We start from the raw sequence: 26982 nt of genomic DNA, 5'->3' as shown, positions 1-26982 counted from the left end.
GATAATTTGTGGTAGTATCTGATAAATTCTTGTTTACAAGCCCCTTGCTCCACCGGTACGTCACTTTTTCCCATAGAAAAAGTGAGACACCGGCGGCGCAAGGGGCTTGTAAATAAGCCCCTTGGTCCGAAAAGAATTGTGGCTGGGAATATCAAATCCCGAATTTTGATGGGACAGGATATCGTTTCAACAATATCGAGGAACATAACATCGAAAGGTCAGTGCAGAGAGTGCGGTAAGGACTTACTATGCCTAACTGTATATGAAGATATTTCGAAGAAATATATATCACCAAGGTACGTATATGTGGAGTATAGAATCTTATCTTTCGATATTTTGTCCTGCTGATTCGATAGACTCATCCTACGCCTCCGAAAATAGTTACTCCCTGGAGCCCACAAGCCATTGACTCATTATCTACTAAATATGTCGTTGGAAGGGTATGCCAAAGGAATGAGTAAATGTAGATGTCAGGTAATTTCACGCACAAAATATCTATACTTTAGGAGTAATACATGTTGCATGTAACGTTGGAGTGATGAGCTCTGAATGGAACCGGGGTATAGCAGTGGAAACAGCTCCCCAACCATGCTGGAGTGGACTGGGGCGCGATCTTAACCTTTCCAAATGTGAAAGATACCCACCTGCAGGCCAACAGGATGAACGCGCCTTCTTGCCACTCGATGATCCCACTAAAAAGATCCCTTGAGACATGCTGAAGTTTATCTCGAGGACTCACATGGGACCTAACTAAAAACTACTATAATAGAAACCCCACTGTTTTATTATAAAATAGTTGTTTTTATTTCTCTAGCTATACCTCCTGACATTTTAATGTTACCTATGTAATACATTTCTGCTATTTTTTACATCAGCGTTCGTATCGTTTCTTTACGTCTTTGCTGTATTTAGTTGTTTTATTCGTTTAAATGTTTTTTAAATCAAAGGCTTGTGATCTCGTGTGACCAAGTTCACTTCATGTTACATTGTGATTATCAACTCCTGTATTCCCCAGGAAAAAAACACACAGGGTAGGATGCGTAGGAAGCAGACAGCCGGATGCTAGAACCATGCTGGGCAAGGAGGTTCATATTTAATGTTGGGTTCTCAAACACACAAAATGTGATGGGAGGAGTGCTTGAAAAAGATCTAGCTACTGACAATTGCTCAGGTAGCATTACAACCCATATTTATTTTGCCCAGCGTGCCACCTAAGTTTGGATCCAGCTATGTGCAAATCAGTCTTGACCCTGCTTCAATAGTGTTGGACTTGGCCCTTTTTGCAGGGTCATCCCTAAACGTTTTGCCTTCCTCCTGTATTTTTTCTGACCTGTTGTTGGCTGTTTTATGACTCTGGGCACCTTACCACTGCTGATCAGTGCTAAGGTGCATATGCTCTCCCTATGGTAAAATGTTGATGTTCATTGGATTCCATGTTTGGCTTATTTGGTTTACTATCAGCCCCTAGTAAAGTGCACCAGGAGTGCCAGGGCTCAGTGGACTCATAGAGCATGGTAGAAAGTCAAGTTTAGTATGCCTGAACTCAGAATAATAAAATACTTCTTTTAGTAAAGTTTATTTTAATATCCTGTGTTTGTAAATACTACTTTTAGAAAGTTAGTATTTACTGACCAGGCCATTTCAGTCCGCCTCTGCTGTGTGTGCTGCTTAGTTTCAGTGGGGAGCAGGGCTGGGGAATTCCAGGAGACAGGCTGGCTGTCAGGTGGCGGGTAGAGAGATTACACCAGGATGGGTGGGAGGAGTACACCTTGACTCTGAATAGACCTGTGCTCTGCCACCACAATGCCGACTCCGCCCCCTGTGGAGCGGCTGATGTCTCTGCCCAGCTGCTGAAAGGAAAGAGCAGAGTCACCACAACAAAGTGCTCCAAGACCGGACTGAGCCAGGCCCAGGCCCCCTGGCGACAAAGAACAAAAGAATTGCTGTATAAAAGAAGTAGCCCTGCTCCTAAGAAATCAGATCCTGTTTGCGCCAAGAAGAAACTCTGCCTGAAGAGAAGGACCTGGAAAAGCTGTATGGAGGAGTACTGTCTCTAAGCCTGAGAGACTGGCCTGCGGTGGGTGCCTTGCTGCTGGAAGGAGAGGAAGAAAAAGACTGAGAAAGACTTTTGATCAACTTGTGCTTTACAAACAATCTCCAAGGGCTTGCTTGTGAACTTGCCCCCTGAACTGCGCCCCAGGAACAGTGGGCGCTACCTTTCCCCAAGAAGAAGAGAAGCTGCTGGAAGTGATTCTGCAAACCGCTGACCTCAGCGAACCTGTGTTCCCCTCATCTGAGCACCGCGACTTCTGCCACCGGGACTATTGTGAGCACAGTAAAGGCCTGCCTGGCCAGAGCACAGCAAGCAACTGCCCCCCGAGCCGTAGCTCGCACAGCAAAGAAGAAACTGATCAGGCTCCAAGCGCCGAGCCTCTGCGACCCCCCTGGCCGTGGAAGCCCCTGTAAGGACCTGCGACGCACCGTTCATCCCCTGAGCGAAGCCGACAGCGCTGCAACGTGCTAGAAATCACGCCCGGCCGGCCCCTCCTTCTGCCGACCTCGTTGTGTGCCTGGGAGCGTTCCGCAGTGCCCCACGAAGCATCGCCGCCCACTGACTAGGAGGGACGACAACGCGACGTGGGACACTCCTCTGTGGGCCCCTGAGGCTGTGACGGCGATTTCCCCCAAAGAACAAAGGTACTGTGAGCTGCGCGCGCTAGTACGACCCGTCCGTTGCTTTGTTCGGGCCGTACTGGCGCTGCCGTACCGCTACGCTGTTCACGCGTGAAGCGTGAACTTTGGCACACTTCGTATCAGCTGTGCGAGGCCCCTGTGAAGGTACGGCCCATACTCCAAGGAATATATAGGACGTTGCTCACGCGGGAAGCGTGAGAAACGGCAAGATACGTTCAAAACCTCGTACGAAGCGTACCAGAGGCGCTACGAAGCGCACAGACACCAAAGACGCCTATTTTAAGTTGAAAAGTGCCATTTTAAGAACTGTGGACTGCCTAAAAGTAACTGGAACCTTATTTAAGTGCAGACCTGTATTTTTGAAAGCCTGCTTAAAGAAATCCTTTATATAAAGAACTTTATTTGTACATAAATACAGTCTTTTTTTTTTTTTTTTTTTTGAAACCGTTTATTGCAATCTCAAGAATATACAAGTATGGGCCTACAACCTTCCGGCCGGCCGCTAGAATGACAGGAGCATATGACATACGTTCAAGAACACTTGGCGTTGCAGAGAAGCAAAATCAGGAGGTATCAACGTCGTGGGCCACATCACTCTGACCCCACAATACGGTTTCATTTTATACAAACAACACGAAAAACCACACCCGCAAGGCAACCCGCAATCGAAAGTAACAGCACGTGCTCCCCGAATGGGGGACCCCAGCCATCCACAGGAGTCTAAAGAGGGGAAGGGAAACAGATCGAGGACTGGGGGAACTCTGTGCCCGGGGCTAGGGAAAGGAGTCAACTAAGGGGACGGGGCTGGTGAGGCAGCAGGCAGCAGTGGTGGCGCGCAGATACCCCCGCGGTAGGCGTTCCAGGGGCCCCATACTTTCACCCATGCCCCAGGCTTACCCCTTGCCACATACACCACCTTTTCTCTGAACATGCACCAATCCATGTGTTCTTTCCAGGCCGACACCGCCGGGGGCCTCTGGGATCCCCACAGTTGAGCAATGTCACGCTTAGCTATCATATATCCCAGAGTCACCCATCGCGTCTGCGGAACCGAGTAGTCAGTTGGTTCCCACACATTCAGCAGGCATCTCCTCGCTTCAGGCAGCAGCGCGACATGCGTAACCACTCGCAGGACCTCATGCACACCACGCCAGAATCGCTCCACCTTCGGGCATTCCCACAAAATATGCAAAAAAGTCGCCAAAGCACTACACCCACGCTTACACAACCCATCCTCAGCATAGCCCATACGCAGAAGCCTTGGCCCCGTCATGTAAACCCGGTGGAGTATCTTAAGCTGGACGAAGCGAAGGTGAGCCGGTATGGCCACCTCCTTCGGAGAGGCCACCGCGGAAATCCAGTCCTCGTCGTCCAACTCCAGCCCATCGGCAACCCAAGCCTCGCGGAGGCCAGTCAGCAAGCCCGAGCGGTCATTAATCAATTTTTTGTAAATAAGGGAGATCGTGCTGTCCGGAACGTGGCCATCCAGCACTCTATCCTCCAGGGGGGAAGACTCCGGGATGGAGGCGACGTCTGGGAAGACGGAGCCCAGTGCGTGACGGACCTGCAAGTACCGAAAGTATTCACTGCCCTGCAGCTGAAACTCCGTCTGCAGCGTCTCGAATGTTTTAAAGCCCCCCCTCGTCCAGAGATCCCCCACTTTACTGATGCCTATCGTGTCCCACTTCTCGAAGCCCTTCGAGGTCCACAGGGAGCCCAATCTCTCAGACGCGTACAACGGTGATGCCCGGGTCAAACGGTCCTTCCACCCCATAGCTGCATTAGCTGCGTGCCATACTCGCACCATGACACGCGTAGGTCCCGTCAGGCGGGGGTCGGGCGCGCCAGAGTAGAGCGCTCGATTATAGTCGCCACCAGGCAGGAGCATCTTGTCCATTTCAAATGCCGGGTTTAAGGCGGGCCCGTAAAGGCCATGATTAATTGCAGCTAGCTGGGAGGCCCAGTAATACCGTTTAATATCCGGGAGGGCAATCCCCCCGTCGTACCATGGGAGCGTCAACTTCGCCAGGGCAATACGCGGCCTCCCGTCCCAGAACAGGCGGCGCTGTAGACTCTCCACCTCACGGAAGTAGCGCGCCGGGACTAAATCCATAGTGTTCTGGAGAGCGTACAGGAAGCGTGGCAACGACACCATCTTAAACAATGCCGCCCGGCCGAGCGGCGAAAGCGGCAGGCGCCGCCAGCGCGTGACGTCCTCCTTCAAGCGCTGGAGGGGGGGAAGCAAATTCCGCTCGTAGCGGGCCTCTGGGTCCAGAGTAATATAAACACCCAGGTACCGAAACCCCTGAGAGGCAATCTGGATCGGGCTGCCCCGCGGGAGGACGGGAGCCTCCCCGGAAAGCACATACACACATGATTTAGCCCAGTTGATGACAAGGCCTGAGTTGCGGCCGAATGAGCGCAAAACATCAACCAGGACAATCAGTGATTTACGCGGGGAGGCTAGGTACAAAAGGATATCATCAGCGTATAGGGACATGCGGTCCTCATACTCGGGGGTCCAACGGAGACCACGGATGGAAGGGTGCCACCGCAGCCACTCCGCCAGGGGTTCCAAGGCCAGCGCGAACAGGAGCGGCGACAAGGGGCAGCCCTGTCGCGTGCCCCGTCCCAGCTCAAATGGGACCGATACTCTTCCATTCACCACCACCTGCGCCAATGGGCCCGAATACAACAATTTGACCCAGCTGATGAACCCCGGGCCAAATCCAAACTTCGCCAGCATCGCCCAGATGTATGGCCACTCGAGCGTGTCAAACGCCATGGTGGCGTCTAAGGACGCCAATATGGCCGGCTCCCGCACAAACGGGACACGCGCGAGCACCCCGTGCAAGCGCCGCAGATTAAGGGCCGTGTTGCGATGGGGAATAAAGCCGGACTGGTCTTGGTGGACCAGATCGCCCACCACGCCGACCAGCCGGTTGGCTAGCACCTTGGCGAGGATTTTGGGCTCCGCATTCAAGAGCGAGATAGGCCGATAGGATGTAACCCGGTCTCGGGGTCTCCCTTCCTTGTGGATCACCACGATTGTAGCCAGACGCTGGTCCGGCGGGAGGGAGCCCAACGAGTGGGCCGCCAGGAACATCGCGCGGAGGTGGGGTGCCAGTACATCCGGTCGCAGCTTATACAACTCGATAGGGATGCCGTTTGGGCCCATGGCCTTGCCGGATGCGACCGAGCGTACGGCGAGGGCAATTTCGTCGGAGGTAGGAGCGGCATCTAACGACACCCTGTCCTCCACCGAAAGGGAAGGCAGCGCGATATCCCTAAGCAGGGCATGGGAATCCTCCTCCGAGCAGGGAGAAACCGGGGAATACACCTCGCGGAAATAATCCGCGAAACAAGAGACAATGTCTTCTGGCTCGGTGACACGCACACCATCCATCCTCTCAATCAGCGGGACCTCACGACTCGCTCTCTCCTTTTTATCCAACCATGCAAGCAGTTTACCAGCCTTATCACCCACATCATACAGTCGCCCCTGTTGCTCTCTACAGAGGCCCCTGGCCGCCTCCGTGACGAGGGCCCTGTAGGCCGCCTGCTTAAGTTGTAGGACATGTAGTGCAGCATCCGTCACCCCACCCTCTAGATCACCCTCCAATTCAGCGATTTCGGCCTCCACCCGGGTCACCTCCTCCTGCTCGCGCCTCCGGGCATGGGAGATAAAGGAGAGGGCCTCCCCTCTAAGAACTGTCTTGAAGGCTTCCCACAGGGAGATAGCCGAAGGGACGGACCCCACATTCTCATCGAAATACCGCTGCAAGGATTTAATCAAATCAGCGCGAATGGTGGGGTCGCGCAGGTACCAGGCATTGATTGGAGCTACCCTGCCCTCCCCCCTCGGGAAGACATCAACGTGCAACAGGAGCGGGGAGTGATCTGAAATACCCCGCGCCAAATGGCGCACCTCTCCTACCCTCCCAACATAGGCCGCAGGGACAAGGACATAATCAAGCCGTGAGAGGCTACCATGGGCACCCGAGTGGAAAGTGTACTGCAGCTGCGTGGGATGTTTTAAGCGCCAGCAGTCCACCAATCCCAGTGTATCTAAGAAGCCGGACAGCCACGCCTGCGCCCGGGGGAGGTCCCTAGGGGGGTGACGATCCACGGTCCCAGAAACCACCGCATTGAAGTCCCCCCCAACCACCAGAAGCCCCCCCGGAAGGTCAAGGAGGAGGCGCCCTAGGTCTGCAAAAGTGGTAGACTGTAACCCCGGTGGGACGTACACCGATACAAAGACAACTACTTTGCCCTCCATTCTCCCCACTAAGACAGTGTAGCGTCCCCTCTCATCATGGCGCACCTCGTCTATTTCCAACGGGAGCGAGTTCTTCACCATGATGCCCACCCCCCGTGAGCCCGACGTGAAGCCCGAGTGGGCCACCAAGCGATAGCCACGCCGATTCATGGCACAAAAGGAATTACCAATAAGGTGTGTCTCCTGCAGAAAGACCACATCTGGCGAAAGTCGTTTCAAATACTGCAGGACCACACCTCGCTTGATCCTATCCCCCAGTCCATTAACGTTCCAGGACAATAAAGTCAGGTCCCTACCCCCCATCACATACAGAAGCCATCATTCGTCCACCCGGGAGCACCTTAAAAACACCAATACAATCAAGGGTTTGCCTTGCGGTAAAAACGAACAACACCCCACCCCAACCCACCCATCCCAACAGAACTCCCCCCTCCCTGCACCCCTGCATGAGCCCAAACAGCCCCCCCAAAGTGCAGTGTGCCTGTCGCCCCATGATTGATTAAACTAACTAGTCCCCCAGAGGAGGAGGGAGAGCCCCCAAGAGACCCCGTACCACCTCCACAGGAGGGGAACTTACACGAACAGTCAAAAGTGACGATAATGTTGTCCAGAGCGAGGCCTACTATTAGTCCCTCAGTCCTGATCCGGCGAGTCCTCCCCTCCAACCGCGCCCCCCCCACCCCCCCGGCCCCGATCCCCGGGCAAGGAGTCCAACCAGTCCCCGGCCGCTTCGGGACGATCAAAAAAGTGCGTGCGGCCATCCACCTCCACCCGCAACTTAGCTGGAAAAAGCATCGCATACTTGAGGTTCAGGTCCCGTAGACGACGTTTGACTCCGAGAAAGCTCAGTCTCTGCTTCTGGACCGCTGGGGTGAAATCAGGCTAGAAGTTTACGTCCATATTATCAAGTCTGACCGGTCCTTGTAGCCTAGAAGTCTGCAGGATAGCGTCTCTGTCCCGAAAGTTGAAAATCCGGGCGATGAGAGGCCTCGGAGGGGCTCCGGCCTTAGGTCTTCCTCCGGGAACCCTGTGGGCACGTTCCACCGCAAAGAATTTACTCAGCCCCCGGGGCTGGAGATGGGTGAGAATCAGGTCCTCCACAAACAAATCCGCCGCCGCCTCCTCACGTCCCTCCGGCACCCCGACAATGCGGACATTGTTCCTCCGGGCCCGACCCTCGGAATCCTCCAGTCGACGATCCATCAGGGCGCTCGCCTGGCCTAGCCGGCGCACCTCCTTTTGGAGGGCCGCCACGTCCGTTGTGAGGCCCGAGGTGGTGTGGGCCAAAGAATCGACCCGGTCATTGGTCTTGGATAAATCGGCCCTCACCAGGCCAACATCCACGTGGACCGAGTCAATCTTCTGCGCCAGTGTGTCAAAGCGCTGGTCCACCGAGGCCTTCATCTCGGCGATAGCGCCCATGACATCTTGCAGGGTCAGATCCGCGGGCAGAGCAGGAGCATCAGTCGGGCCCTCAGGGGACCTACGCGGCACCTCAGGAGATCCCTTCTGGAGGGTGTAGCGGTCCATGTTGTTGGACTGATGGGCTGCGCCACGGCGGGTCGATTTCACCTTTGCCCGGTCGCCATCTTGCTTTGTGGACATGGTTTCAGTCCCCAAATCGTGCCAATCACCTCGGAAAAGGCCGACAAACCAGTTCACGGGCTCCGGGGGGGGGGGCAACCACAGGTCCGCAGGACGGATCACAGCCGGCGGGCCAGCAGGGCACCCCAACGAGGCCACACCACCACACACCGCCCCGCAACCCAACCTCGCCTACGCAGCAAGGAGGGTGCAAAAGCGAAAGTGAAAGTGCGGGGTACGCGAGTCGCCCAGCCCTGCCCGCCGCCGTTGATCACTTTGTCTCCGGATCGCCCCGCAACTCCAATCCGGGGGGCCGGCGTGGAGAAGGCCGCAAACCTCAATCGGTGCTCCCGCCGGTGTCCGAGGTCCAATTTGGAAGCGGAAAACGGGTGACACCTCAGCTCGGGCTCACCAACACAGTCCCCTCGTCTAGGACAGGATATTGTCAGGATTTATGTAGGAGGTCACGGAGGTCCTCGGGAGCCTCGCACCTACGCGGCCATCTTGGTTGCGCGCTAGGCTCCTCCCTCCATAAATACAGTCTTGTGTCTCTGTGTGGTGGGTTGGTGGTTATTGTGTGGTACACTGTGAATGCTTAACATAATGCCCTCTGGAATCTAGCCTGACTTCTCGCACCACGTTACCTAGAGGGTGAGCAGGGGTTATTTTTAAAGAGGTAATCCTACGCCCTGACTTAGATGAAAAGGGTCCTTGCTTGTCACAAGTGCAAACCTGCGCCAACCAGAGACCCCGGGTTCTAACATTGGTGGCAGCGGTGAGGATTTACAGATTTGCATTCTTGGTGTCTGCGCAGTGATTACTAGCCATTGCACAGTGAGGACAGTCCAGTAGCTTGAGCCACAGAACTTTAACATTTTAATTTTGCCTGCCAAGAAAGAAGATCCCTTGTGTTTGGAGTCATGCCTGGCCCAAACAGCATTGAGAAATCAATCTCTGAAACCTCTGAAATCCTAGGAATGGAATGGGAGGTGTCAAAACTGGACAGCTACAAGAGGACTGAACTCAAGTACTTCTGCAGGAAGCTCAAGGTTCCACATGCAGGATGCAAAAACAAATCAGATCTCTACAAGGCGCTCAAAGCCTGGATTGAATCAAGGGGTACAACTAAGGATGTTACACCATTGAAACCAGCGGAAAGCGTTCGCAGTTTTGGCAGAGGCCTGTCGCCAGAGGAGCTGGCAGACAGACAGGCTGCCAGGGATCATGAAATACAGTTGGCAGAGCTGGAAGTAAATGGCAAATTGGAGCTAGAGAGCAAGAAAATGGCTCTTGAAGAAAGAAGAATGGAGCATGACTTCATAATGTGGAAATATGGTATGGAGCTCGAGAGGCTTGAGGCCATGAGTGTCTCAGCCCAGCAACAAGAAATGTGCGTAGCTCAGAGATTGAGCTTTTCTGAGTGGGAGGAGAAATCCAGCTCAGATGGTGGCAGCAATATTGAATTTTCTAGTGCTGAGAGAGTAGTACGCACACCCAGAGATGTGGCGCCTGACTTGAAAGAGGGGGTTAACATACACCAGGAGGTTCAAGGGCATGAGGTAGCTCCAGTAGTGCGCAGTATCCCTGAAGGGAATAGGGTAACTGGCGCAGGGGTTCATGGTCCTAGTGGCGGGATGGACACTCTACTGACTCTAGATGAGAGGTGCAGGGAGAGGGGTTCCCCCAAAATTGAAGTCCTGGTATGTGAGTGGGAATACCGCCCAGAAGAGTGTGGGTTGTGTGACAGAGACAGTCAGATACTGTCTTGCCAGACTCAGGCGAGTGGTGTGGAGTACGTGTGTGAGGCACTGGATGGTAAGGTGAAGGATAGTTTGGTTAACCCTGCTAGGGGGCTGAGTGATCCAATTGTGGGAGAGCATATTGTAAGTCCCTGTTTTCCAGAGCTATGCCAACACCTGTGTGAGGGTGAGTTCTCTGACCGCAGAGAGCTCACATTGGAGGCAGACCTTTTGGTGGAGTCCAGAGGGTCTGGAAAGGCATTGGGGAGTGATTCCGAGAGGAATGGTTCAGGCATCTTCAAACCCAGTGTGGTGGAAGTGGCTCAGAGTAGCCCAGCTAGGTCCGGTAGTAGTGAGAGGGGTGTAGGTCCTCACGTCCTGTCTTTAAGGGGAAGGAGTGAGAATGGGTTATGTCCCGGTAGTGCCCAACCTCAGTCTCAGAGCCTGGATGGTTCTTTAAGGGAACACCCAGTGGGGAGCATAGTCTGTCCTGAGGGGCTGCCCGTTGTGCGGGATCCCCTAGTGTCTGGTGAACAGGGAGTGTCTGTAAGCAGGCCTCCCTCAGTTCTGGTGTCTGGCAGTACCGCTCCAGTTGGGAGGGTGCAGAAGACCAGATTGAGGGGTGAGAGGGGGAAAGAGTCCCCAGTGGAAAAACCAGTGGGTCAGGGGCCAGCCAGAAGGGCTGCGTCACCAGTGAATGACCATGGTGACACCACTTCTGTCCTGGGGGATCTTCATGCACTGTCAGATGGACAGGGGTCGGGAGATCAGCGCCAGGCAGACTGTCACACGACACATGAGTTATGTGTCACCCTCAGGGGGGCATGCGTGCTCCCCGGGAAGTCCTGGTGCGCCAGGCGAGCGTTCAACGGCATGGGTTGGTCCCAGGGTGGGAAGCCAGGTTCAGGTGTTGTCTGACCTGGAGGGTGGGACAACTGTAATCAGTGTCCTGACCCAGGTTGCTTCTAGGGGTACCACTCCAGTTGGGGGTGTACAGCCATCTGGAAGGGGGTGCTGAGGGAGGGAGTCTTCGCCTCTGACCCCCGCTCAACTGAAGGGTTTAGACCCTAGGTTGGAGGGACAGGTTCAGGGTGTCCCCCCTGACCTGGACACCCAGTTGCAGGATAGAACCCCTGAACTGGTGGGCGAATTGCGCCGGACACTTGCCACAGGTGCCCTGGCAATTCTGGAAGGGGGTACCACTCCAGGTGGGAGGGTACAGAGCCCCAAGGGGGAGGACCGGGTGTGGGAGAGGCCACCCCAGTCTTTGGTCCAGCCGCCGGGTACAGTCCCGGGGCTGGTGGGTCAGTGCTAGGATGTCTTACCTGACCTGACAATGGGGAGAATGGACAAAGGGTGCCAAGCACCTGGGGCTACTGCCCCCCGCTCCCTGGCGCCACAGAGGTTTGAGAGCCCTGAGAGGCATACGGCCTGGGTCTCTTCCCTGACTACTGTCAGTGGCCACTGTAGCATTTTGCTGTCTGTCTGTTGGGACACACCTGTGGGTCAGTTAAGGTTAGGTGCTGCACAGGTGGTGTCCACAGGTGAGGAGAAGGGTTCCCCATGGATTGGCTTGGTGGGCCCTGAGAGTATGGACAGAGGGAGTCCAATAGGTTCAGGTTGGCATAGAACTGGAGTCTGCCCCTGCAGTTGCGGGCCAGGTCCTTGTTCTATCGCCCCAAGCAGGGAAGACCATCACGGTGGTGATTGGTCTACCCTGCGTTTTGGCTGGAAGGGGGTTGTGTTGGACTTGGCCCTTTTTGCAGGGTCATCCCTAAACTTTTTGCCTTCCTTCTGTATTTTTTCTGACCTGTTGTTGGCTGTTTTATGACTCTGGGCACCTTACCACTGCTGATCAGTGCTAAGGTGCATATGCTCTCCCTATGGTAAAATGTTGATGTTCATTGGATTCCATGTTTGGCTTATTTGGTTTACTATCAGCCCCTAGTAAAGTGCACCAGGAGTGCCAGGGCTTGTAAATGCAAATGCTGCTGGTGGGATTGCAGCACTGGTTGTGCCACCCACAAAAGCGGCCTAGTAAAATGTGTCTAGGGTCTGCCATTGCAGAACCTGCGTCCAGTCTGGTACTGTCGCGCTGACTGCGCAAGTGCACCCACTTATCAGTCCCTAAACCTTTCCTTAACTACATATTAGTCACCCCTCTGGTAGGCCCAAGGGCAGGGTGCATTGTAGGCATAAGGTAGGACATGCCCTGATGTGTGTGGCATGTCTTAATAGTGAATTACAGCCATTTTCGTTTTTTTTACTATTGAAGGCTACCTGCTCTCCATAGGCCAGAATGGGCTGCTGGAATTACTACACGCGGTAATCCCAGTGGACTCATAGAGCATGGTAGAAAGTCAAGTTTAGTATGCCTGAACTCAGAATAATAAAATACTTCTTTTAGTAAAGTTTATTTTAATATCCTGTGTTTGTAAATACTGCTTTTAGAAAGTTAGTATTTACTGACCTGGCCATTTCAGTCCGCCTCTGCTGTGTGTGTGTGTGTGCTGCCTAGTTTCAGTGGGGAGCAGGGCTGGGGAATTCCAGGAGACAGGCTGGCTGTCAGTTGGCGGGTAGAGAGATTACACCAGGATGGGTGGGAGGAGTACACCTTGACTCTGAATAGACCTGTGCTCTGCCACCACAATGCCGGCTCCGCCCCCTGTGGAACGGCTGATGTCTCTGCCCTGCTGCTGAAAGGAAAGAGCAGAGTCATCACAACAACGTGCTCCAAGACCGGACTGAGCCAGGCCCAGGCCCCCTGGCGACAAAGAACAAAATAATTGCTGTATAAAAGAAGGAGCCCTGCTCCTAAGAAATCAGATCCTGTTTGCGCCAAGAAGAAACTCTGCCTGAAGAGAAGGACCTGGAAAAGCTGTATGGAGGAGTACTGTCTCTAAGCCTGAGAGACTGGCCTGCAGTGGGTGCCTTGCTGCTGGAAGGAGAGGAAAAAAAAGACTGAGAAAGACTTTTGATCAACTTGTGATTTACAAACAATCTCCAAGGGCTTGCTTGTGAACTTGCCCCCTGAACTGCGCCCCAGGAACAGTGGGCGCTACCTTTCCCCAAGAAGAAGAGAAGCTGCTGGAAGTGATTCTGCAAACCGCTGACCTCAGCGAACCTGTGTTCCCCTCATCTGAGCACCGCGACTTCTGCCACCGGGACTATTGTGAGCACAGTAAAGGCCTGCCTGGCCCGAGCACAGCAAGCAACTGCCCCCCGAACCGTAGCTCGCACAGCAAAGAAGAAACTGATCAGGCTCCAAGCGCCGAGCCTCTGCGACCCCCCTGGCCGTGGAAGCCCCTGTAAGGACCTGCGACGCACCGTTCATCCCCTGAGCGAAGCTGACAGCGCTGCAACGTGCTAGAAATCACGCCCGGCTGGCCGCTCCTTCTGCCGACCTCGTTGTGTGCCTGGGAGCATTCCGAAGTGCCCCACGAAGCATCGCCGCCCACTGACTAGGAGGGACGACAACGCGACGTGGGACACTCCTCTGTGGACCCCTGAGGCTGTGACGGCGATTTCCCCCAAAGAACAAAGGTACTGTGAGCTGCGCGCGCTAGTACGACCCGTCCGTTGCTTTGTTCGGGCCGTACTGGCGCTGCCGTACCGCTACGCTGTTCACGCGTGAAGCGTGAACTTTGGCACACTTCGTATCAGCTGTGCGAGGCCCCCGTGAAGGTACGGCCCATACTCCAAGGAATATATAGGACGTTGCTCACGCGGGAAGTGTGAGAAACGGCAAGATACGTTCAAAACCTCGTACGAAGCGTACCAGAGGCGCTACGAAGCGCACAGACACCAAAGACACCTATTTTAAGTTGAAAAGTGCCATTTTAAGAAGTGTGGACTGCCTAAAAGTAACTGGAACCTTATTTAAGTGAAGACCTGTATTTTTGAAAGCCTGCTTAAAGAAATCCTTTATATAAAGAACTTTATTTGTACATAAATACAGTCTTGTGTCTCTGTGTGGTGGGTTGGTGGTTATTGTGTGGTACACTGTGAATGCTTAACCTAATGCCCTCTGGAATCTAGCCTGACTGCTCGCACCACGTTACCTAGAGGGTGAGCAGGGGTTATTTTTAAAGAGGTAATCCTACGCCCTGACTTAGATGAAAAGGGTCCCTGCTTGTCACAAGTGCAAACCTGCGCCAACCAGAGACCCCGGGTTCTAACATTGGTGGCAGCGGTGAGGATTTACAGATTTGCGCTCTTGGTGTCTGCGCAGTGATTACTAGCCATTGCACAGTGAGGACAGTCCAGTAGCTTGAGCCACAGAACTTTAAAATTTTAATTTTGCCTGCCAAGAAAGAAGATCCCTTGTGTTTGGAGTCATGCCTGGCCCAAACAACATTGAGAAATCAATCTCTGAAACCTCTGAAATCCTAGGAATGGAATGGGAGGTGTCAAAACTGGACAGCTACAAGAGGACTGAACTCAAGTACTTCTGCAGGAAGCTCAAGGTTCCACATGCAGGATGCAAAAACAAATCAGATCTCTACAAGGCGCTCAAAGCCTGGATTGAATCAAGGGGTACAACTAAGGAAGTTACACCATTGAAACCAGCGGAAAGCGTTCGCAGTTTTGGCAGAAGCCTGTCGCCCGAGGAGCTGGCAGACAGACAGCCTGCCAGGGATCATGAAATACAGTTGGCAGAGCTGGAAGTAAATGGCCAATTGGAGCTAGAGAGCAAGAAAATGGCTCTTGAAGAAAGAAGAATTGAGCATGACTTCATAAGTGGAAATATGGTATGGAGCTCGAGAGGCTTGAGGCCATGAGTGTCTCAGCCCAGCAACAAGAAATGTGCGTAGCTCAGAGATTGAGCTTTTCTGAGTGGGAGGAGGAATCCAGCTCAGATGGTGGCAGCAATATTGAATTTTCTAGTGCTGAGAGAGTAGTACGCACACCCAGAGATGTGGCGCCTGACTTGAAAGAGGGGGTTAACATACACCAGGAGGTTCAAGGGCATGAGGTAGCTCCAGTAGTGCGCAGTATCCCTGAAGGGAATAGGGTAACTGGCGCAGGGGTTCATGGTCCTAGTGGCGGGATGGACACTCTACTGACTCTAGATGAGAGGTGCAGGGAGAGGGGTTCCCCCAAAATTGAAGTCCTGGTATGTGAGTTGGAATACCGCCCAGAAGAGTGTGGGTTGTGTGACAGAGACAGTCAGATACTTTCTTGCCAGACTCAGGCGAGTGGTGTGGAGTACGTGTGTGAGGCACTGGATGGTAAGGTGAAGGATAGTTTGGTTAACCCTGCTAGGGGGCTGAGTGATCCAATTGTGGGAGAGCATATTGTAAGTCCCTGTTTTCCAGAGCTATGCCAACACCTGTGTCAGGGTGAGTTCTCTGACCGCAGAGAGCTCACATTGGAGGCAGACCTTTTGGTGGAGTCCAGAGGGTCTGGAAAGGCATTGGGGAGTGATTCCGAGAGGAATGGTTCAGGAATCTTCAAACCCAGTGTGGTGGAAGTGGCTCAGAGTAGCCCAGCTAGGTCCGGTAGTAGTGAGTGGGGTGTAAGTCCTCACGTCCTGTCTTTAAGGGGAAGGAGTGAGAATGGGTTATGTCCCGGTAGTGCCCAACCTCAGTCTCAGAGCCTGGATGGTTCTTTAAGGGAACACCCGGTGGGGAGCATAGTCTGTCCTGAGGGGCTGCCCGTTGTGCGGGATCCCCTAGTGTCTGGTGAACAGGGATTGTCTGTAAGCAGGCCTCCCTCAGTTCTGGTGTCTGGCAGTACCGCTCCAGTTGGGAGGGTGCAGAAGACCAGATTGAGGGGTGAGAGGGGGAAAGAGTCCCCAGTGGAAAAACCAGTGGGTCAGGGGCCAGCCAGAAGGGCTGCGTCACCAGTGAATGACCATGGTGACACCACTTCTGTCCTGGGGGATCTTCATGCACTGTCAGATGGACAGGGGTCGGGAGATCAGCGCCAGGCAGACTGTCACACGACACATGAGTTATGTGTCACCCTTAGGGGGGGCATGCGTGCTCCCCGGGAAGTCCTGGTGCACCAGGCGAGCGTTCAACGGCATGGGTTGGTCCTAGGGCTGGGAAGCCAGGTTCAGGTGTTGTCTGACCTGGAGGGTGGGACAACTGTAATCAGTGTCCTGACCCAGGTTGCTTCTAGGGGTACCACTCCAGTTGGGGGTGTACAGCCATCTGGAAGGGGGTGCTGAGGGAGGGAGTCCTCGCCTCTGACCCCGGCTCAACTGAAGGGTTTAGACCCTAGGTTGGAGGGCCAGGTTCAGGGTGTCCCCCCTGACCTGGACGCACAGTTGCAGGATAGAACCCCTGAACTGGTGGGCGAATTGCGCCGGACACCTGCCACAGGTGCCCTGGCAATTCTGGAAGGGGGTACCACTCCAGGTGGGAGGGTACAGAGCCCCAAGGGGGAGGACCGGGTGTGGGAGAGGCCACCCCAGTCTTTGGTCCAGCCGCCGGGTACAGTCCCGGGGCTGGTGGGTCAGTGCTAGGATGTCCTACCTGACCTGACAATGGGGAGAATGGACAAAGGGTGCCAAGCACCTGGGGCTACTGCCCCCCGCTCCCTGGCGCCACAGAGGTTTGAGAGCCCTGAGAGGCATATGGCCTGGGTCTCATCCCTGACTACTGTCAGTGGCCACTGTAGCATTTTGCTGTCTGTCTGTTGGTACACACCTGTGGGTCAGTTAAGGTTAGGTGCTGCACAGGTGGTGTCCACAGGTGAGGAGAAGGGTTCCCCATGGATTGGCTTGGTGGGCCCTGAGAGTATGGACAGAGGGAGTCCAATAGGTTCAGATTGGCATAGAACTGGAGTCTGGCCCTGCAGTTGCGGGCCAGGTCCTTGTTCTATCGCCCCAAGCAGGGAAGACCATCACGGTGGTGATTGGTCTACCCTGCGTTTTGGCTGGAAGGGGGTTGTGTTGAACTTGGCCCTTTTTGCAGGGTCACCCCTAAACTTTTTGCCTTCCTCCTGTATTTTTTCTGACCTGTTGTTGGCTGTTTTATGACTCTGGGCACCTTACCACTGCTGATCAGTGCTAAGGTGCATATGCTCTCCCTATGGTAAAATGTTGATGTTCATAGGATTCCATGTTTGGCTTATTTGGTTTACTATCAGCCCCTAGTAAAGTGCACCAGGAGTGCCAGGGCTTGTAAATGCAAATGCTGCTGGTGGGATTGTAGCACTGGTTGTGCTTCCACAAAAGCGGCCTAGTAAAATGTGTCTAGGGTCTGCCATCGCAGAACCTGCGTGCAGTCTGGTACTGTTGCGCTGACTGCGCAAGTGCACCCACTTGCCAGTCCCTAAACCTTCCCTTAACTACATATTAGTCACCCCTCTGGTAGGCCCAAGGGCAGGGTGCATTGTAGGCATAAGGGAGGACATGCCCTGATGTGTGTGGCATGTCTTAATAGTGAATTACAGCCATTTTCGTTTTTCACTATTGAAGGCTACCTGCTCTCCATAGGCCAGAATGGGCTGCTGGAATTACTACACGCTGTAATCCCAGTGGACTCATAGAGCATGGTAGAAAGTCAAGTTTAGTATGCCTGAACTCAGAATAATAAAATACTTCTTTTAGTAAAGTTTATTTTAATATCCTGTGTTTGTAAATTCTACTTTTAGAAAGTTAGTATTTACTGACCTGGCCATTTCAGTCCGCCTCTGCTGTGTGTGTGTGTGCTGCCTAGTTTCAGTGGGGAGCAGGGCTGGGGAATTCCAGGAGACAGGCTGGCTGCCAGGTGGCGGGTAGAGAGATTACACCAGGATGGGTGGGAGGAGTACACCTTGACTCTGAATAGACCTGTGCTCTGCCACCACAATGCCGGCTCCGCCCCCTGTGGAGCGGCTGATGTCTCTGCCCTGCTGCTTAAAGGAAAGAGCAGAGTCACCACAACAAAGTGCTCCAAGACCGGACTGACCCAGGCCCAGGCCCCCTGGCGACAAAGAACAAAAGAATTGCTGTATAAAAGAAGGAGCTCTGCTCCTAAGAAATCAGATCTTGTTTGCGCCAAGAAGAAACTCTGCCTGAAGAGAAGGACCTGGAAAAGCTGTATGGAGGAGTACTGTCTCTAAGCCTGAGAGACTGGCCTGCGGTGGGTGCCTTGCTGCTGGAAGGAGAGGAAGAAAAAGACTGAGAAAGACTTTTGATCAACTTGTGCTTTACAAACAATCTCCAAGGGCTTGCTTGTGAACTTGCCCCCTGAACTGCACCCCAGGAACAATGGGCGCTACCTTTCCCCAAGAAGAAGAGAAGCTGCTGGAAGTGATTCTGCAAACCGCTGACCTCAGCGAACTTGTGTGCCCCTCATCTGAGCATCGCGACTTCTGCCACCGGGACTATTGTGAGTACAGTAAAGGCCTGCCTGGCCCGAGCACAGCAAGCAACTGCCCCCCGAGCCGTAGCTCGCACAGCAAAGAAGAAACTGATCAGGCTTCAAGCGCCGAGCCTCTGCGACCCCCCTGGCCATGGAAGCCCCTGTAAGGACCTGCGACGCACCGTTCATCCCCTGAGCGATGCCGACAGCGCTGCAACGCGCTAGAAATCACCCCCGGACGGCCCCTCCTTCTGCCGACCTTGTTGTGTGCCTGGGAGCGTTCCGAAATGCCCCACGAAGCATCGCCGCCCACTGATCAGGAGGGACGACAACGCGACGTGGGACACTCCACTGTGGACCCCTGAGGCTGTGACGGCGATTTCCCCCAAAGAACAAAGGTACTGTGAGCTGTGCGCGCTAGTACGACCCGTCCGTTGCTTTGTTCGGGCTGTACTGGAGCTGCCGTACCGCTACGCTGTTCACCCGTGAAGCGTGAACTTTGGCACACTTCGTATCAGCTGTGCGAGGCCCCCGTGAAGGTACGGCCCGCACTCCATTGAATATATAGGACGTTGCTCACGCGGGAAGCATGAGAAACGGCAAGACACGTTCAAAACCTCGCACGAAGCGTACTGGAGGCGCTACGAAGCGCACAAACACCAAAGAAGCCTATTTTAGGTTGAAAAGTGCCATTTTAAGAACTGTGGGCTGCCTAAAAGTAACTGGAACCTTATTGAAGTGAAGACCTGTATTTTTGAAAGCCTGCTTAAAGAAATCCTTTATATAAAGAACTTTATTTTTACATAAATACAGTCTTGTGTCTCTGTGTGGTGGGTTGGTGGTTATTGCGTGGGACACTTTGAATGCTTTACCTAATGCCCTCTGGAACCTAGCCTGACTGCTCACGCCACGTTACCTAGAGGGTGAGCAGGGGTTATTTTTAAAGAGGTAATCCTACGCACTGACTTAGATGAAAAGGGTCCCTGCTTCTCGCAAGTGCAAACCTGCGCCAACCAGAGACCCCGGATTCTAACAAATAGGAACATATAAGCCCGAACTGCCAAACAATGTCCTCTCTGAACTGAAACAGAAGCAACCCAAGACCAGTTTTGCCCTGATTCTGATTGAGGCATTTCTTTCAGGTGCAGCTTGGTTTCCATGGCACAGTGAGCAAGCAACGCATGTCCAGGCATACCCTTGGCCTTGGCAAGTATATGCACAGGGACCCTTGCCCACTGTGCCGCTGGAACCAAGCTTTTCCTGGCTGAGGGGCCCTTATGAGGGCGAAACTGGTCCTAGGTTGTTGGTGTTCCGGTTCAGTGAGGACCTGGCCTGTTCCCATGAGGATCAAAAACACAGTTAAAGAGAAGGGTCTAAGGGAAATGATATTTAAAGACCTGCCCACATCCTAATCCCCTAATCTACACTTATATAACTACAAACACAGGACTGGGGGTCTAAATTAAGGAAAACTTTAGTGATGGATGTCCCTATAGAAGGATAACTGTTCTATCATCCCTGGCAAACCGAGCTGAGCAGGATTCCCATCAAAATACTTCTTAAATATTAGAGCTAAAGTTTTAAACTCTGTGGATCATCGTTATCATATGGTTATCCACCACCTCTTAGAGGGCAATCTCTTGATCATAAAGATTGCCTCTGTGGAAAGCTCGTATGCTCTTAATGGATGCCAATCCGGACCAAGGCAAACAATAGATGCCATCTGTTCCCATGAGGCACAGGGTCAAGACTGATTTGCATATGGCTGGGTCTGAACCGGGGTGCCATGGTGAGCAAAATAATGATGGGTAGTGAGTCTATTCTGAGCGATGTTAATGCTTAAACAAATTGTAAGGATTCTTCCTGCCACCTTTTGTCTTTTTAATGTTCGGTTAAGTAATTGAAATACACATTACACACTGACCTGGAATATGTACCTTCTCCTGTACAGATAAGAGACAAAACCCAGATGCACTGCCCAGGTGGGACAGTTAACACAAACATTAGGGAATCACCACGCTACTGAATGAATAGCCATAAGCGAGTTCATTACGTGACTCTAAGATGAATTAAGGGCGACACACAACCTTGGCACACGTATCCCCCCTTCCCTGAATTCTCCGAATGCATATCTGTTTTATATCTCATAAGAGTGAGACTTATTCTGCGGCTAAAAGCCTGATTTTGCAAAAAAATAGCAGTGCACTGTGGTAAACGTTTTATCATAATGGAGCCCAGAAATCACTGCCTTATGCTAATTTAACCACCTTTCTGCACGATGTGTAAAAAGGGCAATTAGCATGTTGATGATCTCACTCGTAGTTGAAGGGGTGACAGCCGCACATTCATTGTGTCATTTAATGTCACCAGATAACAGCACATTAATTGATCCTTCCGTCTAGACATACTTGTTCAGGGCAAGGATTGCTAGAGTGTGATTCTGATTAATATTCATTCAAACGGGCCATGTCGGTGTGATTCTTGACATCAGGAGAGAGCTGTGCGTGATGCTCAATAGCCATGTGACTAAGGGCGAAGGGGGGAACCCAAGCTGGAGGAGGGAAATCCCAACCAAGAGCTGGGAGTGGGAATTTTGAAGGACGATATGATAATAATGATGACAAGTTGTTTTTACAGAGCGCTTCATATCACACTTGTATCATTTCTAAGCGCTGTAAATCAAAGCTATTAAAAATACCGAACCCAACGGTTCTCGGTTTAGTGACCTATGGAGGATGAAGGCTGAACCTGCCATGTCCATATTCAAACTTATGACCTTCATATCACTGAGGGGCCTATGTACAAGGACTTAATGCCACCAAAATGTCGCTTTTTAAGACATTCTGGTGGCGTTAGGTTCATCGTCTTATTTATGAAGCTTTGTTAAGTCACTTAACGTGCCTTAACGGTGCCCTGTAAATAAGGCCCCCTTTCACACTATACTTAGTGGGAAAGGGGCGGGCAATAGGTGTTGCGGTGGGAGTTCTGCTGCAACACCCATTGATTTTGACACTGCTGCACACCACTACCGCAACAGAAAGAACACGCATTCCATCAATGTGCAGGCAATAGTGGACCACCGGGGAATGTTCACCAATGTCGTAGCCTACTACCCAGGCAGTGTACACGATTCCTTCATCTTCCAACAGTCCATCATCAACCAGCGCTTCCAGGATGGCACATATGGAACGGGACAGCTCGTTGGTAAGTACCAAATCAACACACCACACATACCAGAGCTACCAACGCACAAAGCACATCTGTGGGGATGCACACGTGACCAAGCCACATTCGACAAGTCAGACTACACGGCCACCTACCAGACACGACTACACCACTCCATGGTCATCCTGGGCTACCCCTGCACCTAATACAGGAATGCAGCCATGACACATGTGAGGCATTGCTCTGCCCTCATGACCCTACCCCAGTCTCCTGCAGGTCAGCATCCCGTGGCAGTGGGCCCGTGTCAGCCACTGTACATCCGGGGCCATTGGCCCTGTGCAACTCGAGTCATCCCCCCTTGTGGTTCTGACATTGCATGTCTGAGTGCCTGATGACTATTGGTGTAGTTGCCAGCACCAGCTACTCCCTGAAGTCTGGCTTACACCCACCCCACACACAGCCAGCACAGGTGTCACTGAATTGGTGGGTCTGCCATCACATCCTGCAGAACCGAGTATTGACTCTTTTCTCCCTGCACTGTCACAGGTGATCAAGGATATGCACTCTGCCCTTGGATGATGACACCCCGCCGGGACACGAACACACCCACCCAGAGGCAGTACAATGCGGCCCACATATGCACCGGGGGCATCGTTGAACGCACATTTTGCGTGTTGAAGTCACGTTTCAGGTGCCTGGACGACACAGGTGGAAAACTCCTGTAAGGCCCGGACATTGTGTGCAAGATCATCGTTGCATGTTGTGTGTTGCACAACATCTGTGTTCGCACCAGGGTCCCAGAGGTACCGCACGATGATGATGTTGATGGGGCTGGTGGCCCACATCCCACTGCAGCTGCGGCAGGAATGGCCCGTAGGAACTACCTCATTGACACCTACTTCTCATGAGCACGTCACATTTTGTCTGTCCGTGGTGATCATGGGACAGTAGTACATGTCCAATTGCACGGCATATGTGAATAAAACATATTTGCAGGTTACAGGTTGGAATTGTGCATTGTCATGTTACATATCGCTGGGGTTACAGTTGTGATTTGCCATGGTGTGCACATTTGGGGAACCTGTAGTGTCCTGTGTTAAGTTGTGGAGGGGTTGCTGTTTGTACTCGGATGTTGCCAATGTCGAGGTGCACTTCTGATTATGTGCGTATGCTGCACAGAGGGCGTGTCGCTCCTGCGGCTCTGATTTGTCTGCCACTGGTCTCTTTCATGCGGTGTGCCTGTCGGTTCTGTCCTTCCACGGTGCTTGGATGTTGTTGTGTGCATGTTGTCCTCTGCAGTTGGCTAAGGTGCATCCGTGGTACGCTGTTGCTGTATTTTGTTCAGTGGCATTTTCCGTATGCTGTTCTTGTGCTTGTTCACGCATTGTACATGAGTATTTCTGCCCTCGCACTGCTTATCCCTGCTTTCCTCATCGTGGAAGGGCTCATCGCAGGTTTTCTGGTATTGTGGTTTGTGTTTTTATCTCTGTCGGGGTGGTTGTATCCCGGACATTGCCCCCGTTTTCAGCAGACTATTGCATGGTACCGCCGTGTTGGGAAATCCACGTTGACACTGGGCTATTTTCCTGCGATAGGCTGTAATATTGAAAGTTGCGTTATGCTACTATTGCGGTAGTTATCACACGTTCTTGTGAATATACCCCATAGACTATATTTTTCATGGACAACCTCCTCTGGTGGCATGTAATTGATATGATGGTTGTGCCTAGGATGGATAGTGACCATGAGGTGCTTACCGCCTGAGAGATAAGTGGGCATCAATAGCAGAAAACGCTACCACCCAGTCCCAAATATATAAGATATTTGTGGATGTATTGACCCTATTTGAGGTGACCATCAATAGCTCGTTTACCTTCTTGAACCTCCACTATGAACTGATGGAGCAGTTGAAAAAATACTGCTTTAATAAGGTAAAGAAGAAGGGTAATTATCCGCAAAATAGCTTGGACTGATATACACAAGAATGTAGGCAAGCCAAATTAGTGCTTTTAGAAGGAGTAAAAGAAGGGGATCTAAGGAAAATCGGCGAAGCAAGAAGAGGTTACAAGGCAACCTTAAGCAAGACCAAAAGTAGCTGGGAGATAGCGCAGTGGTAAGAACTTACCGACTTCCTCCGAAGTAGAAATATGAAGGCCTTTTGGAATCTCATATCGAATGCAACCCGCCCTTTAGTTAATGACCTTGAAGTGGCCATGAAACCAAAGGAATGGTGTATCCACTTTTGAACCCTATGTACTAAATGGCTAAATGATCGCTTGATTCTGGACAGGGGTCTACCATCAGTACATATGGAGGAAGATCGTGCGATAGAGGAAGGAGCCCCCTTGTTTGGCTTAGAAGAGACAGCGCAGGTCTTACAAAAGATGAAGACGACAAAAGGGCTGGGCCCAATGGTATCCCTGGTGACTTAGTTTTATCTCAGCCCTACATCTGGGTCCCTTATTTGAACACCTTGACAAACACAATCATGAGAGGAGGATACATCCGTTGTCCTGACGGGGGGGGGGCATAATTGTACCTATCTATAAAAAGTGGAGCTGTGACCCCCATGCCAACTACAGACCGATCAGCTTGATTGACATTAGTCAAAACATCTTTTGTAGACAGGTACTATCGAGGCCTCTAGCATGGATGTCAGACCAATAGATCCTCTCCGATAATCAGACAGGCTTAAGACCCAAGGTTAGCACCCTGGAGCAGGTGTTCCGCTTCAGGACGGTATGTTGGAAATATGTTGTCCTGAAGTAGGATCACTTATATGTGGTCTTCATAGATTTTAGGGCTGCTTTTGACCTGGTGTCCAGGGATAACTTATGGAGGGTGATCGAAGAATATGGTATCCACAATAATCTCCTAAAACACAGTGACACCTTTGCGGAGGTTAGGTGGAGTCTGGGAGGGAACCTGACAGAGAGGCTACCCATCAATCGAGGTGTGTGACAAGGATGTGTTCTTGCCTCCACACTGTTCAGCTTATACTGTTCAGCTTGTAAATTAATGGAACAGTGGAGTGGTTGGCAAACTGCAACCATGATGCACCCAAATCTGCAGGAAACAGTATACTAATTCTCATGTTTGCGGACGATACACTCTTACTCTCTAGAACCACACAAGGCCTCTAAACCCTCCTAGATATGTTTACTGTGTTCTGCTCTATAGGGGAGCCTAGAAATAACCCCCTTAAAATCCAGGTTTATGGCTCTAAATCCCATCAATCTTTTTGAGGTAGGTTGTGGGTAGAGGGTGCCGCCCTGGAGCACCTAAAAATATTTGAAAATATTGGTGTAAGACTGGCTGATAATCTTTATTGTGCTCCCCAGATTGAGAAAAGTAGGGCCATTCTGCCACATAAAGTGGTGGTTATAGGCAGAAGGCACAAGATAACCTTGGGGCAGTATCACCAGCACTCAAGGTATACAAGGCTACGGCTCAGGCAGGGGGCACATATTGGGGGGAATTTTGGGGATGTGTGAATGTGTCGCTACTCACACAAACCAAGATTAAGTTTATCATTCCTTGCTCAGTTTACCCCCAAGCTTCCCGCTCATCCACTTACGGCTTGATTTAGCTCTAAACAAAATAGAAATTGTGGTACTCTAAAGCTGTGACTTTATTGGGAGCGCCTTTGGACGATGCCTGAACTGGCCTCTTACAGAGAGGCTCCTGCAGAGCTAATTAGTATTGATAAAAGTGTGCGTACCCCCTGGTTCAAAAAGGCGAAACCACTTTGTGCAATGATTAAAATGGAGGATCTGTGGCTCTATCCAAACACAATGAATAGAGTGACTGCTATGAAACTGAAAAGAACATTCTGGGACTCCATGTTGTATCAGACATGGAATGATCAAGAAAACAGGAGCCTTATTGAAAAATTCCTCCTGCATAAATGCACTCCTCACTTTGAGTCACTCGTGAACATGATTAGACCCCAGCAAGCTACTAGTCTGTACTTGGAATTGAGGGTTGGCTGTCTGCCGCTAAGGCTGTTTACATGTAAATACGAATAAACAAGATCAGGCGTTACATTCCAGCGATAACCGCGGTTGGTGCGGTTATTTTTATTGCTTCGCGGGTCTGCTGCATGGCTTGCTAATATCGTGAAGCTGTGTCAGTGAGGGTTCCCATGTTGTTCTACTCAGGAACGCCTACTTTGCATGTCATTAGCGATATTTAGCGCTGACATGTAAAGTCACAAGGAAACACGCGCTAACGCTTGTTAGCGTGTCCTTGATAATGTTGAGATGAAAAAATCACCGCTTTTCCGGGGCTATGTGCCAAAAAAGCGACGATATATCTCTTGATAATATGCCTCTCCTTGTTTTAATGCCCTGCCTATGGTCTCCCACGAAGAAGGTGGTTGGCCACAATCTGTAAACTCAATGGGCATGGCGCATTATTGATAAACCCATAAATTGCTCAGAAGCGACACCAGGGGACAGATCGTGTTTGCAGTCGCTAGGAATTTTTGTTGGGAATGGATAATAAGATTGTAAGAAGTGGCTAACGAATTTTAAAGAACAATCTCAGTTGCTGAATTGTGGTTTAACATATATGTTTTAGGTTACATGTTATAAGCGTGCACTAGGCCTTATTTGCTGGTACTTGATAATATGCATTTTATAAGATGTTTTAGAATTAAATGTACTAGAATAAGCTTTTATACAGCGACCCAGGGCTTTGAAAATGACCCTATGGGTTGCATCATTGTTCAAATGATGTACATTAAGTTTTTATCATAACTGCACTGCAATCTCTTCTGGCTGCTGCCTGACAATATGCACTTTGTATCATGGTAGGAATCGTTTTAACATGAATTATCTTATATTTTATTGATGTACTGCTTTTATGGTTTTCACAAACCGAAATAAAGTATTATTGATTGATTGATAACACAAGTAAAGGGTGCAAAGGTCTTCTATCACCTTGATTTAAATAAAGGTTATCATCAGTTAGAACTCGAAAACGATTGCAGGTGCATTAAAACCTTTTCTACACATGTTAGTCTGTTTTGATACAGGAGTCTATGGTTTGGTGTGTCATCCACTGCAGAAGTGTTTCAAGACATCGTTCGACATATCATCCAACTTGTCATGAATGCGTTCAAAGACAGCGATAACATAATGGTTTTCTAAGCTACATCCAAAGAACACAATAAAGCTCTTAGACAAGTATGTCATTTACTTGCCGAAGTAGGTTTGACTTT

Source organism: Triturus cristatus, chromosome 9 (genome assembly GCF_964204655.1).
Source record: "Triturus cristatus chromosome 9, aTriCri1.1, whole genome shotgun sequence".
Classification (NCBI taxonomy): domain Eukaryota; kingdom Metazoa; phylum Chordata; class Amphibia; order Caudata; family Salamandridae; genus Triturus; species Triturus cristatus.
The sequence above is the reverse complement of the archived record's forward strand: the minus strand, read 5'-3'. Positions refer to the sequence as shown.